This window comes from Tupaia chinensis, unplaced genomic scaffold (assembly GCF_000334495.1).
Source record: "Tupaia chinensis unplaced genomic scaffold, TupChi_1.0 Scaffold139079_1, whole genome shotgun sequence".
Taxonomy (NCBI): Eukaryota; Metazoa; Chordata; class Mammalia; order Scandentia; family Tupaiidae; genus Tupaia; species Tupaia belangeri.
In genome coordinates, this window is record NW_006198969.1 from 55,904 (window position 1) to 68,598 (window position 12,695).

At 36.5% G+C, this 12,695-nt stretch overlaps 1 pseudogene; it reads right to left on the reverse strand.

Moving 5' to 3' along the window:
• Window positions 1-190: 190 nt before the first annotated feature.
• Window positions 191-12,695, reverse strand: part of LOC106736357 (eukaryotic translation initiation factor 1 pseudogene) — a 44,543-nt pseudogene continuing 32,038 nt past the window's right edge.

Below are 12,695 nucleotides of genomic sequence, written 5' to 3' on the forward strand. Positions count from 1 at the left end.
AAAGAGTGTCCAATAGTCCATGTTAATTAAATGTGGACCCCCCAAATGGTTACATTATACAAGCTGTGTAGTTTTTAAACTTGTGACAAGGGACAGAAGGGAAATCTTTTTTTTTTTTTTTTTTCCCCAGAAGGGAAATTCTATTCACTCCAAGGAAATCCTCACTTACATTTCAATTTGCCACAAGCATTTAAAACCCAGGAACCTTCAGCTGATGGTCCTTAGCCAGTCTGATCTCTGCCTCGAATTGGCGTGTGTTCTTGTACGGGTCACTCTGTAGGTAAATTCCTTCGCCATATTCTGGGGGCTCAACTGCAAGACCATTGCAGGCAGATTTCTTCGTAAATGCCTTCACTATTTTCTTTTTATCATAATCATCAGCGCTTCCCTTGGACAGGTCTTGCGGCTGTTTCCCTGTTGAATTCTTATAGGGATATAATCCTCAGTGCCTACAGCAAGCAGGCCATCATCCTTATTTGTATCAGCAAAGGGGTCCAAAGGGTGGAGGTTCTGAATAGTGGGTATTGGATAGATCCTTTTCCTCAGTGGAAACTGCCTGCGGAAGACAACAGTGCGAGAAGGGACGCAAAGGGGACAGAGGGTCGGTAAGTGAGTGGGCTCTAGGGGTAAGGCTGCTGAGTCATGTGAGGCCTCTCAGTGACTCTATTTTGACTTTCAAAATTTTTGACTTTCATAGTTCCTGCCTGTCCCTGTTATTCATCCACGGTTTTCTTTTTAGGTATATTTATTTCTTCCATTATTGAAAGAGACAGAGAATGAGAGAGAGAGAAAGCACCTACAAATAGGTTCTGGATGCTGTGATACCGTACCCCAGCCTCAGCCAGCCCTGGATCATGGGCACGGATGTGTATGAAATACTCAGGGAGGAGTTCTCCAGATATGAACCTGAAACCTTCCCACTTGTGTGGAATTTACTGTGGCAGCACTGTCTGGCCCCTTGTCAATGACTTTGGCAGTTGTTTCATGTATTTTTTTTTTTTTTTTTGGAGAGGTTTTTGCCATAGGGTGCATGTGCTCACCAGACAGACAGAGAGAGACAGAAAGCAAGAAATCACCCCCCAGGGGGGATGGCCACGCCGCAATCCCTTCTCCTCCATTCTCCTCTCAGGATCTTGGGCACGCACGCACAAGCACCCGGCGTGAGTTTTAAGCCACCGGGTCAGGGACACAAACCGCGGTCAACTACATGGAAGTCCAGTGACATAGCCATTACTAGCTAACTGCTGGTCCCCTCGTATATATATTTTTTAGCTTTCTAATTTTTATTATGTAAAGATTTGTCTGATACAGTATACTTTTTAATTAATAAAATTGCAAATCTCAGTTATGTTTAAATATTGTATACTGAACTGAGTTATAATGTATGCTTGCCACTACATTAAAATGTTTAAGGGACCAGCAGATGGCATAGCAGTTCTGTCACTAAATTTCCACATGACTGACTGCAGTTTGAGTCCCAGACTTGGTGGCTTGAAGCTCACATTGGGCACATGTGCATGAATGCACAAGGTCCTGAGAGGAGAATGGAGGAGAAAAGACTGTAGCATGGCCATTCTCCCTAGAGGGAAGGTGATTTCTCACTTTCCCTCTCACTGTCTCTGTCTCTTTCCAAAATCATGCCCTAAGGCAAAAACCTCTAAAAACATATATGTTTAAGTTTCAAGATTTGAATTGGCCAATATGGTGGTCACTAGATACTGTAACTGCTTAGATTTAAATTTTATTTAATTAAAATAAAATGAAAGCACATATTTGACTATTCAATTGGATAAGCCGCACATAGCTCATGGATACTTACTGGGTAGTACAAATGTAGATTATTTCTATCAACATAGAATTAATTTATTTTTGTCTTCATGAAAGTAAGAGAGAGAGAGAGAGATACCCTCCAAAGTGTCTCATGCATGTGTCATACCATTATCTTATGCCTAGTCTTCCCAGCTAGATAGGATCATGGGCATATATGTGCACCTGGCATGTACAGATTGACTTGGAAACAGCCTCTCTGATTTCCACGTGATCCAGCATTGCGAGGCAGCATGCTACCGCATCTCCACCATGACTGGCCCATCACTGCACAACGTTCTGTTGGATAGTTCCAGACAACCCATACAGGATTGTCAAAGTTATGCCATCAGATTTTTCTTCCAATTTTTGTCTTTGAACTTAAGCCTAACCATTCATTTCAAGGTAAAAATACTGATGGAGAATTTTTTGTATGAGGAAGAAAGTCATCAGGATACTAGGATATGGTATTCAGCCCTGACCTATTTAAGGCAATGAGAAGGGCTTAAAAAATATTTTCGGAACATCCCTTAGCTAAGTGGGCCCCTGATCCAGAATCCAATGACATATTTACATGCTTTTATTACCATTTATTAATCCATCTGTCTATTGACACACTAACATTTACCTAACTTGTCATCTTTGTTCCCTTGAAGCCTGCAGCTTTCCCTTGAACTAGAAACCCTGGTAATAATTTTCAGCTGTCTTTCCAGTTAGTCAAGGAAGTAGAGGCAGATCCCGGAATCGAAGTAGATCAAAGAACAATGCAGCCTCCAGGTAAGAAAGCTATTCAGATTCCTCTTCTCACATAGAATACATTTAGAAAAATCTGATTATTTGCCTTTACCTGCCTAATCTACAGTCTGAAAGTTATTTTGTTTTCATCAATGATAAACATACATCAGATTTCAACATCTCAGTATTGGTAAAAATTTATATTTAATCATTGTTCATCCTTAGACCGTACATAATGATTTTCCCCAGCATGAATACAGTGCATGTCAGTTCCCATCCAAGACATTACCATCACATTATCAACAGACACCTTTACATTTTTGTGTCTCTTAAGTGTTCCTTCTTCCTCTGATTCCTTCCTTCTGCTTCTCACTTCCCACTCTGTCCTATACTGTGTATAGTACCGATAGTGGCTGCCTTCCTCCCTTCCCCCCAACACCGCCTTTATACCTTCTAGTCTTCCAGTTTTGGCCAGAGAGTGCAGACGTTTGGTGTATATTGAATGGAGACACACAACTCCTCTCTTTCATAGTCTGACTTCCTTCTCTTAATAATAAATCTTCCATTTTGTCCACTTCATATTAAACCTTAGGGTCTTATTGCTTTTTATGACTGTCCAAAAATATTTATGTTTTTCTATGCAGAAATTCATTATGACTTTTCTGACAATGCAGTAGAATATAAAATCCTTAAAACAGCAGGGTCCAGCAGGCAATGTGCTGGATAAGGGGCTCTGGATCCCCACATTGCCAACCATGGTTCAAGTCCTGGACCTGGTGGCTTGCTTTCTGGTTCTCTCTCTCTCTCTCTCTCTCTCTCTCTCGGTCAAATAAAAAAAAAAAAAAAATGGAATTAAATAAATAAATAATTCTTAAAAAAAAGAGAGCCCTTCATATTTGCATAAGTTACTATGTTGTTTACTTCATACGTAATAAGCTATATTTATTTTAGTTAATAGACTGGCTCATTCACTGCTTTGCATCAACAATGATTTAATATAGTATTCTTATTTTCCTTTACTACAAAATTGTCACTTTAAAACCATGTATTTTTTGCTCATACAAAAGGTAAAATTGGAGCTGACTCCATAGCACAGTGGTTAAGGGAGCTGGATCCAGAATGGCCAGTTGTGATCTGATTCCAACCTTAACAGCGTGAAAAAACACACCTGGTTTATGTGCATGCATGTGTAAAATCCAGATGAGATGGAGGAAAAGGGATTGCGCTGTGATTAAGTCCTATTGTGGGGTGCTTTTTTTCTCCCTTTCTTTGGAGAGTGTGCACACTCTAGCAATTAAAAAAATAATAAAATGAATACCTGCATTAATACATAAATATCTGAGGGACAGCTCCATAACCTAGTTATTAAGGGAGCTGGATCCCATCTGGCCAACCTTGCAGTTCAAATCTCACTTCTGGTGGCTTAAGAAGCAGACCCAGTGCCTGTGTGTACATGTACAAATGCCCAACAGGATGGAGAAATGGAGGAGAGGGATTGCAGTGTGATTATGCCATAGTGTTGCTTTCCACCTCCTCTCTCTCCTCTCTGTCTTTGGTGAGTATGCACCCTCTCTGGCAAGCTAAAAAAAGAAAGAAAAAAATATATGATATATAAAGTATATATTTTCCAGGGCCAGTAAATGGCATGGTGGTTAAGGCAGCTGGATTTCACATGGTCAACTGTGCAGTTCAAGTCCTGAGCCTGGTGTCTTATAAAACACACCTGTGACTGTGCATGTGTGCCCAAAATACCAAAAGGAGGAGAAGGGACTGTGGTATGACCATCCTACTGGGGGATTTTTCACATTCCCTTTCTCTCTGTCTCTCTCTGGTGAGCACATATGACCTATAGCAATAAACAAGCAAACAAACAAACACAAACAACAAAAAAGAAACCAGAAAAATAAATATTTACCATTTGTAGCATATCCTCCAAACTCTAAATCCAAGGGTTATATTTGTTGTTCTATTTTTTCCCTTTCATTTTTATGTCTACTCTTTTTATTTTTCTGTTGATTTGATATTGTTTTACATGGTGGGATGACACTAGTTATTAAGGATGCTATTCCAAACAATATTGTAACATCTATATTACATTTAGTTTCTATTTATACCTGTATAATACTTCTGTAATTCTCAAATTAATTTATTGCTAATGCAATTTTCTCTTTAAAGTTTGCTCACTCTTTAACATACATATTTTTGTACATTAGTACAATAACATTGTAGTAATTATTTTTAGAAAATACGTATGCTTTATTCTGGTAGACTTTTTGAAATTAAAAAAAAAAAGAGTTACAGCACATTAGTTATAATTTAAGAACAAATATTCCCAAATGAATGATACATAGTCTTTATGAATGTAAAATCTATTCAAAACGTAATTTTCTTATTTCTGTGAATACAGTTGAGAAGTATTCTCTAGTCTTTCCATCCATTTTAAAAAATTCATCTTATGAGATATCTTCAAAAATCAGGGTATTAGCATTGACATAATTTCACATCTTCTTTCCTGTTATGAATTTTCATTTTGTAAAATTACTGAAAATGCTATCTTTAAATAAGTATGTGGATAAAAGCACATTAATTTTCATCAAATTCAGCAGTAAAGCATCATTCTATTATTGCTTACATGGACAACCTTAACACAAAATAAAATTTTTTTATGGCATTTATGATTAGCTCTTAAGAACATTGAAATTATGTAATCACTACAGGTAGAAAAAAAAACTGCTCATATATGATTTTGTGCACATCCTGCTCATGATAGTCTTGACTGTAAAAAGGTTTCAGAAATTATCTTTAATGAATAATAAAACTAGCCAGCAATTAAGCTGTCACTTAATGCCTGCCATAAAGATAGACAGATGCTACATTAATTTGTCGTCTGTCCATTACTAGAATCCTCTAATTACTAATGCATGATAAGGTTTTACATTGGAGAATGCTTAGAATGAATATGGTCCTTAATGAGAAAAATCATGTGTTACATTTTATAGAAAAATACATCAGACATCGTACGTATTAAAACCAAGTAGTGAAGTCCAAGTAGAAACATGTCCTCTATCTTGAACATGCTTGGATAAAGACAAAGTGAAAGAATGAAATGTTTCCTTTTTGCATCAGTTAGCAAGAAGTATTTTATTCAAAATAATTTATGAACAGAGCTGTTTTTTTTTTTTTTTTCTGGAGAGGTTTTTGCCATAGGGTGCGTGCGCAAGCCAGACAGACAGGGAAACAGAAAGCGAGAAGTCACCCCCCCCAGGGGGGATGGCCATGCCACAATCCCTTCTCCTCCTTTCTCCTCTAGGGATTTTGGGCATGCATGCATCCACGCCCAGCGTGAGTTTTAAGTCACTGAGTCCGGGACTTGAACCACGCTTGACCACATGGGAGTCCAGCGACATAGCCATTATGCTAACTGCTGGTCCCCAGAGTTTTTTTTTTTTAAGAATTTTGACAGAGGGAGACAAGAGAGAGAGGGAGAAAGAGAGAGAGAGAAAGCATGCATGCCCTGTGGGCATGATCACACCAAAATATCTCTTCTCCGTTTCTTCCTCTTTTTAGGATTTGGGGCACATACACACATGTGGTCAGCATGTTTTTTCTAACTGCAGGATCAGGGACTAGGATCATGAGGACCCAGTCTCCTTAACTACCAGGTCAAAGCTGGCCCAGTTCAGGTTCTTTAACAATAGCAGTTTCCATATACTTTTTGTTACATTATCCAATGATCATTATTTATATTAAAATAATGAATGCCATTTGTAAATGACACAGAAATAGAATTCTTTTTTTTTTTTTCTCTCTGAGAGAGAGTTTACCAAAGAGACAGAAGGACATGAATTGTTATTTTAGGACCAGCATATGGTATAATGATTACGTTGTTGGACTCCCACATGGCTGACGGTGGTGTAGAGTCCTGAACCTGGTGGCTTAAAACTCACGTTGGGAATGTGTGTGCACGTACCCAAAATCCTCAGAGGAGACTGGAGGTGAAGGGATTGTGGTGTGGTCATTTCCCCCGGAGGTGATTTCTCTCTTTCGAGCACATCTGCCCTATAGTAAAAATATCTAAAAATAAAAAAATACATACCCAACATGTATATTTGCTCCAAATAAGCAACCACCATAATGTGGAGTCAACAGCTGATATTATTGGCTAAGTCTAATTGACATGTTGCTAAGCAAATTTATTATTGGCTTCTGAACAAAATACTTGTGTTACGGTAACTGACACATGTCTGACATTATTTCAGAAAGTCATAATTTGCACACTTGCTTGACTTTCTTAGATCCGAAATAAGGAAAAGTAGCTTTATCTTCTATGATTGCAAAGATTGTTCCAAGAATAGGAAAATTCTGCCTTGAAGAGTATGATTCTAATAATAGCTGGACTTTTTTTTTCCCCACAAAAAGAGTACTAATAATTGTATACAGTACATATAAGTACATATCGGGTAATAACTGAAAACAGAAAGTGAGATTATTTTTAAGTTAAAAAATTTTCCTAATAACATATGATTTAGGGTTCTAAGTACAATGAAATTTTTAAAAATTTTTTTTAAATTTTTTATTTTTTATTATCATCATAATCTTCTTTATATTACATTGGATTACATATAACTTTACAGTGTATTACATTGCTTTTTCAAAAGGGAATGCCATGCATGTCAGTCAATACAGAGACATTAATCTCCCCGCTTCAAACAAATACTCAGCTCTAAGTCTGTTTTCCAGAATTCTCACTAATTTTAAACAATTCACATTACCGTCAGTCAATTAGTAAAAATAACTAAAATTTTGTTAGAAATAAACATAGGGACCAGCAGATGGCATAATGGTTACATTGCTGGACTTTCACATAGTTGACCATGGTTCGAGGCCAGGACTCGGTAGCTTAAAACTCATGCAGGGCATGTGTATGTGTGTGCCCAAGATAAGAATAGAGGAGAAGAGACTGCAGTGTGGCCATCTCCTCTGGGGGGGGGGCATGATTTCTTGCTTTCTGCCTCTCTCCTGGGGGGGGGGGCATGATTTCTTGCTTTCTGTCTCTCTGTCCCTCTCTGTCTCACTGGTGGGCACACATGTCCTATAGCAAAAATCTCTCTCTCTCAATAAAAGGAAGATGTTGTAAAGAAATAAACATGTAAAATACAAATTTCTATAATGAGAATGTATTGAGAGTAATACATCACAACTGAGAGTAATTAGAACATAAAAAGCATCTATAATCACTAATAGTCCCTTGAAGTGTTAATGGATCTGCTTGCAATATATGTCAAAATTAATGGAAAAATCTCTTTCCCCGATTTCACATAAGATCTTTCATCCATTGGATATTTGTCTATTAAGAGTCCCAATATGTGCTAGGAAGTAGGAAAAATAAGTACTTTTTTAAGCTAAATAATTCAAGTTCTGAGTACAGCTAATTTTATTTTTAAATAGCTAGGTGATTAAAATGTTAGATGAAAAAATAAAATTGTCCTATGTTCTACTAACATATTTGATTATTTAAAGTGGTAAGTGATGGGACCAGCATGTGGCATGGTGATTAAGGTGCTGGACACGTCCACATGGCCAACCATAGTTCGAGTCCCGAACCAGGTGGCTTCCTTTCTCACTTTCCCTCTCTCTCTTTCTCTGTGTCTCTCTCTAGCCAAATTAAAAAAAAAAAGAATGAATAAATTAAATTAAATAAATAATTCTTTAAAAAATAAAGTGGTAAATGATTGAAAAGATTATAGTAAAATTTTATAACTAAATTCAAATGTAAGCAAAAAGCTCACATTATCTTCCAATAAGATAGTCTTACAAAAAGATTGAAAGATTTTTCAACATAAATGATGCTTTTTTATTAAAGAATGAAATCTTTTATTCTGGGTGAGTCAATATATTTCTGACTTGAGGAAATAAATGTATATATATTCATACACACACACACGACAGGAGCTTTATATGACACTAGTAATTTAAAAATTGGTCTAATTTATCTTACATAATAAAAACTGTTAGTGTGTCTTTGGCATAATAATATTGACTTATAAAATAATTTTTGTCACTTGAGAATTGATAGGTACTATCTTGAGCTTAAGAAGCTGAAAAGTGGGCCAGCAGATGGTATGTTGTTAAGGCACTGAATTCCCACATGGCAGACGTTTGTGTCCTGCACCCAGTGCCTTGAAAATCACAGTGGGCACCTGTCTCTGCATGTCCAAAATCCCAGGAATATAATGGAGAAAGGATTGTGGTGTGGCTATTCCTTCTACGGGGTTATTTCTCACTTTCCCTTTCACCGTCTCTGTGTCTCTGGCGAGAACAGGTGCCCTATGGCCAAAACTTGAGGAAAAACATGTTTGAAAGGTGACAGGAAAGTTGAAGAAAAGCTTCATTTCAGATTTAGTTGAGCACGTTTTCTACTGTCTGTGGAATATATAACAATCACAGGAAACATTTATGCAGCATATTTGGTATTCATTGTTTCCTTTCTTTTGTGAACACCTAAAGAGTAGCTTCTAAATTTTTGTAGGTTATGTTTTACCATCCTATATTTCTTTCTCAGAGTCGTATTCCTTTCTTTTCATTAAAATGTTTTGCACAATAAAAGATGACCTGCAGCTATTAATAATACAACAAATGACTATGTATCCAAAACCCAGTGAGTAAATAAAATTATAACAATAGAACTGGCAAGGTCTGTGAATACCACTCTTTAATCACATCCTCCAGCTTGGGTATCTACTACCCAGAGAGAGAACGATGTCCCACATTAGCTTTGACAATACGCAATCATTTCCTTCTTATTGCCATATTTTTACATACTTGCAGGAGTAAGATTTTACTCACATAGTTCCCATTCTAAAAATGTTACTTTTAGGAGCAATAATCAGATAAACAGTTTTACACATGTATGCTCATATGGATGTGAGTTCCTTGGGACTTTGCTGAGGAGTGTAATCATTGTCTTATGACTTACATAAAACTTTCAATAGCAGATACTACCAAATTGCTCTCCAAACTAGCTATGCCAGTTTATAAATCCTTCAAAAATGTAGAAGAGTTCTTACTATTTTATACCCTAATTATACTTAAAATATTGCCAGGATAGTAACAGTTTCCTAGCTTGAGGAGTATAAAACATTATCATATGGGGGACCAGCAGTTGGCATAATGGCTATGTCGCTGGTAGACCATTTTAGTCAACTGCAGTTCGAGTCCTGGACCTGGTGGCTTAAACTCATGCCAGGTACATGTGCATGTGTGCCAAGATCCCGAGAGGAGAATGAAGGAGAAGGGATTGCATCATAGCCATCCTCCCGGCAGGGTGTGTGTGTGTGTGTGTGTGTGTGTGTGTGTGTGTGATTTCTTGCTCTCTGTTTGTCTGTCTCTCTCTTTCTGGCGAGTGCACATGCCCTGTGTCAAAAAACTTGTCTCCCCACCCTTCACCAAAAAAAAAAACCCCACATCATCCCAAATTAAACTTTAATTTGCATGTATTTTATTACTAGTAAATGTAGTGACTTTAAATAAATTAATTACCATTTTCTATTTCATTCTTTTCATTGCTATATTGATCCTCTTTAATTTATTGGTAGTTTCATTTAATTAACCTCATCCCATGAATTTTAATTAGTACTTAATTAGTGTTTCATTATTGTTCTATTCTAGATATATTCTTTCTCCATTATTATTGGTTATTTATTGCAGGTTATTTAAAAATGCATGTGGTGTAGATCTGTGTGTATTTAATGTGTATTGGGGTCTTTTGAAGAAGAATTTACACCCACTGGTTGTACACTAAGTGCTGTTCATGCTGCTGTTATAAAATGTGCAATTGTATTATATAATGCAAAATCTATGTGAATTATTTATTATTCTTATAACCATTAAAAATAGATTTATATTGAAGAAAAATTAAGCAACATGCCCTAGATAGTGTGTCAGTGAATCCATCCTAAAAAAATTTTGATTTGGGGACCAGCAATTAGTGTAATGGCTACATCTCTGGAGTCCCATGTAGTAGACTGCGGTTCAAGTCCTGGACCCGGTTGCTTAAACTCACGCCGGGTGTGTGTGCGTGAGTGCCCAAGATCCCGAGAGGAGAATGAAGAAGGGATTGTGGTGTGGCCATTCCCCCTGGTGGGTGATGTCTCAGTTTCTATTTCTCTGTCTCTCTCTGTCTTTCTGGTGAGCACATGCACCCTATAGCAAAAACCTCTCCAAAAAAAAAATTGATTTTAGAAATCACTTTTTAAGAAACTTTACGGTATACTATAATTCCTAACCAATTTGTCTAATTAATTGTAAAAATTTTATCTTAAGGAAATCACATTGTCAAATATAATGTATACAGAAGGGGCCATGAGCAGTCTAGAATAAGCACAAAAGCATGCAAAAAGTGAAATATTCAGGAGGCTCACTTCCTTGTATGCTTAATGTGATAACACTGATCAGACAGCAATCCACACCTCAGGAAACAAAAAGATACACAAAGCAAAAATATTTCATTGACACAAAAATGAAAAATTATTTGCTAATGATAATATACATGATGATGTCTCTGTCTTGACTGATATGCTCTGTATTTGTGATGGGAAGAAACTATTTTGTGATCTGTAAAGATGTATGGTAATTAAATGTAAATAATAACTATAAAAACAAATGAACAATTGACAAAGTATGAAAAATTTAGATTTTCTACACATGGTAAAGTGTCAAAGCCCGGAAGTGGGCAGCCATGTTCAGAGATCACCTTAAAAGACCATATAGGAGAGAAATATGCAATCTAACACTTTGAGTTGTAGGCCTTGTTCACATTGCCAGGAAAGAAAATGTTCCAAGGTCTTAATCAGCACAATTTATGATCAGTCACCAATGGGCTGCCTGGTTGTTTTATGAGTTAGAAAAAATAAGTCTGGATGAGAGGTGAATTGGAAGATTAGGAAGATTGGCTTTCTCAAAATATGCTCAGAGTCGAAATACTTTTCACTATAGCTGTAACGTTGATACTAGACGACTTTCTGTATTTATCTTCTATTGGATATAGGAAAGAAAATGCATACTTTTATCAACTCAACCATTATATGCTTCTTTTCACCAAGTCTGACCTGTGCAATAGCACCTGAGTTTGTAGTGAAACTGCAGCAAAAACCCATTTTAGCACTCCATTATTTCACACATCTTGTGGAATCTATCCAGCATCCATGTGACAAAAATCATTATCTGGCTGAATTTGCTTTCACTGCCCTTCTTATGCCATGTTTCATGTTATAACCTTGCACACTGAAATGGTACCTCTACCAAATTGCCTCTACATCATGAAAGCTTTTCCCAGAAGGCCCTACTACAGAATAATATGGTTGTTATCTGAAGGTGATGTCTTTTTTTTTTTGTCTTTTAATGTATTTATTTTACATTTATTCACTGTATATCATTTCACCATACAAAATGAGTTTTCCCATCCAGAATACACTATATATTGGCTCAAAGATATTACCATTCATGTTATCATCAACCAATAATTTTCTATTTCTTGTTTCTTATATATTTTGCTGCTCCCCCCCTCCCTCCCCCCCATGATTCCCTACCTCTCCCCTCTGCCATTTCTCATCATCCTCCCACACTGTCTCTGGTTTCTACAGTTGATTTCTTTTTTTCTTAGTTTTTGTTTGTTTCTCAGTTTATTGATTCACAAAATATCTTACTTAAACTAAATTCTTTCAATAGTAAGTGCAGCTGAAATAAACATATCTATGAACACATGTCTGACTTTAGACATAAAATTTGGTGAGTAGAATGAACATACTATAATGTAGCACCTAGCTGAAGCTATATAGCTTACTGAAGTCATTAAGTAGGTAATTTTTGTTTGTTTGTTTGTGTGTTTGTTTCTTTGAAGTATTTTTTTTTAATTTCAAGGAAAGCAGTTTTAGCTTTAATAAATCAAAATCAATGTCTTTGATTTTGGATTGTCTTTCTATAGTGTGCTCTTTCAAACCAGAACACATAGTCAAAGGAATCGAAGGCTTAAAAGGAGATGCTGTGGCTCTATATCAGAAATCATCATACATTTCAGAGATGTACTTCTTTTTCCTACGTATCTGGGCTCTGCTTCTGTAAAAATTTTTAATTCTTATACCAGTTCCCTTTCTTCA